The following is a 4155-nucleotide window of genomic DNA, read 5'->3' as shown; positions in this document are numbered from 1 at the left end:
TGTCGGCCCACACCTGCCCCTTCGCCTGCCTTCACACGGTACAGTCCAGGCCGCGCGAACGCAGCCGCTCACCCCAGGCGCTCCACGTGCAGTTGTCTCTCCTCGCGTACATCAGCTCAGCTCGTCAACAGCTACGTTTGCTGTGTTTGCTCTTTCGAACATGTCCGAAAGCATTATCAGTCAAGAGACAAATGATTTACAACATGTAGCTGCTAGCGGGCATTGATTTATATCAATGGGAAAAGTTAAAAAGTTGAACCGGACCGGGATTACAACCCTGCCCTCCTGCTTACTGGTCGGATGCTTTGGCCACTTTTTTTAATTTTTTGTTTTCACTTTTTTTTTTCGTGGGGGTGTGTGTGGACCGGTGGGGGCTCGGGGGCAAAGCGGACGGGGGTCGAAACCCGAGGCCTGGCCACAGTGTCCCCCTCACCACCCTCGAGCCTGTGTTGCTTAGCGAAGTGGGAGACACAGAACACTAAGCCATCCGGACACAGCTGCCGTCGCAGTTGCACGGCCTCGACGTCAGAGCATCTGCCTAATAAGCAGGAAACCCGGCTTCGAGTCCCGGTCTGGCACGGATTTTCAGCTTTCTCCATTGATGAAAATCACTGGCCACTAGTAGCTGCATATTGTGACTCCTTTGAGACTTAACTGTGTTTCGTTAGTGGCGCTCATTCTTGCATGGACAAAGAGGAAATGTTCTCCTCCTAGCAGTGTAAGTGCCATTTCAGCTGAATAACCCATTAGTTAACCTAGATCCCTACAATGTCAGTGAATGGAGACGTCTTAAAGTACCAATAAACTCCGGAATTTTATAGCCGAACTCCCGTGTACACAACTCCAATGTATTAAATACTTGATATTAAGAAAAAGTTTGGAAAGGCATTGAAATTATACTCGAATTTAGTTGAAGTCACTAAGTGTGCTCATTATGAAAAAACTGGCAGGATAAAGTCCAGGTAATTTGCGGCTGAGAGTTAAGCTATCCCAAGATACATGGTAGGTATGTGAAAAAATAATGAGTCTGATATTTTGTCTACCAAAGCCTTTTATTCAGAAAACAATATTTTCCCCTTGACAGTAGTTCCCTCCGGCACCTATGCACGAGAGAAGTTGTTGTTCCCAGTCTTGGTAGCAGCACTGAAAGATGCCAGCTGGTAGTTCTTCAACATGACGATCACAATCTTTTGAATGTTCTCCAGACATCCAAAATAACGTTCTTTTAAGACGTTTTTCGAGTTATGGAAAAGAAAAATGTGAGAAGGACTCAGATCAGGTGAATAGTGGAGCTGTGGAACAACAGGAATATTTTTTGAGATAAAAAATTCCGTGATCGAAGTGTCTGTGTGACATGGGGCCTTATCATGATGCAGCATCCTTTTGTCTGCCATGTCCTGTCTCATTAGATTCACCTTTCCCAGAGCGGGAGTGCTCATTACTACACTAGAACTTCACAGATGCGTCATCACTGTTCCTTACGTGTTACACTGTTTCATTATTACACAACGGTATCATACTTATCAGAGAAGAGGCCATATTTACGCTAAGCACAAAGATAACGGATAGGTTAATGTAAGTAGAGTCATATCTCTGATCTTGTTTAAAGTAACAGTGTGATACGTCGTGCACAGTGAACAGTACACGGAACGAGTAGCAGTAAGCAGCATATATCTGTTGAAACTTCCGAACTGTGTCATAGTTTCAGTCTTCTCAACATGTTAACGTTTGAAAATTAACTGACTACGCCTCTAAGGTGTCTGCCTTAGTTGTACATAAGACGTAAGTTGAAAAATGTACCATATATTGTGACCTAATGACCAAAAGATAAGTGACGCCCATGACATGGCTTGGGAATCTCTCATTGCCTGCCCCCTGGAATAGAAACTTTCGTGCATCAGCCATCGTTCATAAAATGTATTTTCTATCGCGCCTGCAAGACAAACACCACATTTGCTAATGTGTGTGAAATCTTATGGGACTTAACTGCTAAGGTCATCAGTCCCTAAGCTTACACACTACTTAACCTAAATTATCCTAAGGACAAACACACCCACCCATGCCCGAGGGAGGACTCGAACCTCCGCCGGGACCAGCCGAACAGTTTATGACTGCAGCGTCTTAGACCGCTCGGCTAATCCTACGCGGGACCACATTTGCTGCCCTAACTGATGTTTCCAGAGCTTTTCGCGGCTGGTGGTACACACGCTAGAATACGTTCTCAGTTTTCTTTCACTCGTGTTCAACGTGCGCGCTTTAACTTCTGCAGAATGTGTCTGACACGACGGGACAAGCATAGTGGCCGGTGGGAAACCGGTGGTCCCTTCGACATACCAAAAGAAGGTGGACGACGGGACAGGTAGAAGAAATAGAAGAGAAGAGAAAAGAGAGAGGGAGGAGAGAGAGGAGTAGAAGTCAGCCGGGCACACCCACGCCCCCACGTGGGTTCGCTGTCACTCATAGAGCTTCACGCCAAATCGATTCCCGGCGCCTCGGTTCCGGTGCCCTGGGCGCTAGCGCAGCAAAAAGGAGGGAAAAAGAAAACAGAATAAGAAAAATCGGTGGAGGAGAGGGAGAGGGGGAAGGAACGCGTGGGTAGCCGCGGCCGCCGCCGCCGCCACCGCCACCGCCGGGTGGGGCCGGAGAGGCACACACAACGTGAAATACTGCCGCGGGCGTCGGGAAAATGGGTGGGAAATGCGGAAAAGCCGCGACGAATCGCGCAGGCGGCGGACCCCGGGCTGAGCCGATGTTGTCAACTGGAAGCGGGCCGCTACGCGGCGTGGCCGCTCCGTTTTTGTGAGGAAGCTGGAATAGCGAGCCGGTAGGGAAGCGAGCAGCAGCTGCCGCTCCACCTCACCTACCCTGGCCTGGCCGCGGGGCTCGGGGGTGGGGCACCAACAGGGGTGCAACCCCCTTACCCCCCACCCCACACTGTACCGGTTCCAGCACGGACGACACATCTCCGTGTCACGCGCCGACGGAACAGCGCGTTCAGGTTTCCGAAAAAAAAGAAAAATGTTGTCATTTTTCGGTAGGATAATGTATCACCTTCCGGTAAGCCGCCACTCGTCCGGTGGTGCCCAAACAGGCAGCTTGTACTCACCGCTGGATTTCACAAAGTAACCGGAAGCTCTGCTAGCGTGAATTCGAGAACCCTTCGTACTTGGAGAGGCAATACTGACAAAGTTGGAAAAGAACTTGAAAGAGACGCTGGTCAGATTGGATAGTGCTTAGAGAAGACATTATAAGATAAACAACAGCAAGATGAATTTCAGCAAAAGTGAAACAAGTGTAATGAATTAAATTAGCCGATGCACTTGGAATAGGAAACGAAACGCTAAAAGTGGTAGATGTGTATTTGGGCAGCAAGGGAACTGATGACTGCGAAGTATAGAGGGTACCAACTAGCCGCGCGGGATTAGCCGAGCGGTCTTAGGCGCTGTAGTCATGGATTGTGCTGGGAGGTTCAAGTCCTCCCTCCGGCGTGGGTGTGTGTCTTTGTCCTTAGGTTAATTTAGTTTAAGTAGTGTAACAGCTTTGGGACTGATGACCTTAGCAGTTAAGTCCCATAAGATTTCACACATATTTGAACATACATTTGTTTCCAACTGCAGACAGACCATAGGACGAATTCTAGCCGGCCGCTGTGACGGAGCGGTTCTTGGTGCTACAGTCCGGAACCGCGCTGTTGCTACGGTCGCAGGTTCGAATCCTGCCTCGCGCTCGGATGTGTGTGATGTCCTTAGGTTAGTTAGGTTTAAGTAGTTCTAAGTTCTAGGGAACTGATGACCTCAGATGTTAAGTCCCATAGTGCTTAGAGCCATTTGAACCATTTGAAGAATTCCATTTCTGAGAGAGAGGAATTCGTCTACCTTAAAATACAGATTTAAGTAATATCCGCATTGTATTCCCTGCAACGTAATACAGGCCACAACACGATAGTTTAGTGAATAGTTAATTTCTTTTAGTTGCTTTGTATTTATCATCCCATCGTACTATAAGCGTTATTCGATGATATTGCCATTTTCTAGTACAATATGAAGTTGTTCGTAACATAAGTAGATATTGCATCTGTGGAGATCGCTACTTTCTTGCTTTATAATATACGAGCATGTAGCCTATGTACTTTTCGTAAGATTTGACAACAGGTAC

This window comes from Schistocerca gregaria, chromosome 8, assembly GCF_023897955.1.
Source record: "Schistocerca gregaria isolate iqSchGreg1 chromosome 8, iqSchGreg1.2, whole genome shotgun sequence".
NCBI lineage: Eukaryota > Metazoa > Arthropoda > Insecta > Orthoptera > Acrididae > Schistocerca > Schistocerca gregaria.
This window is presented reverse-complemented; position numbering follows the sequence as displayed.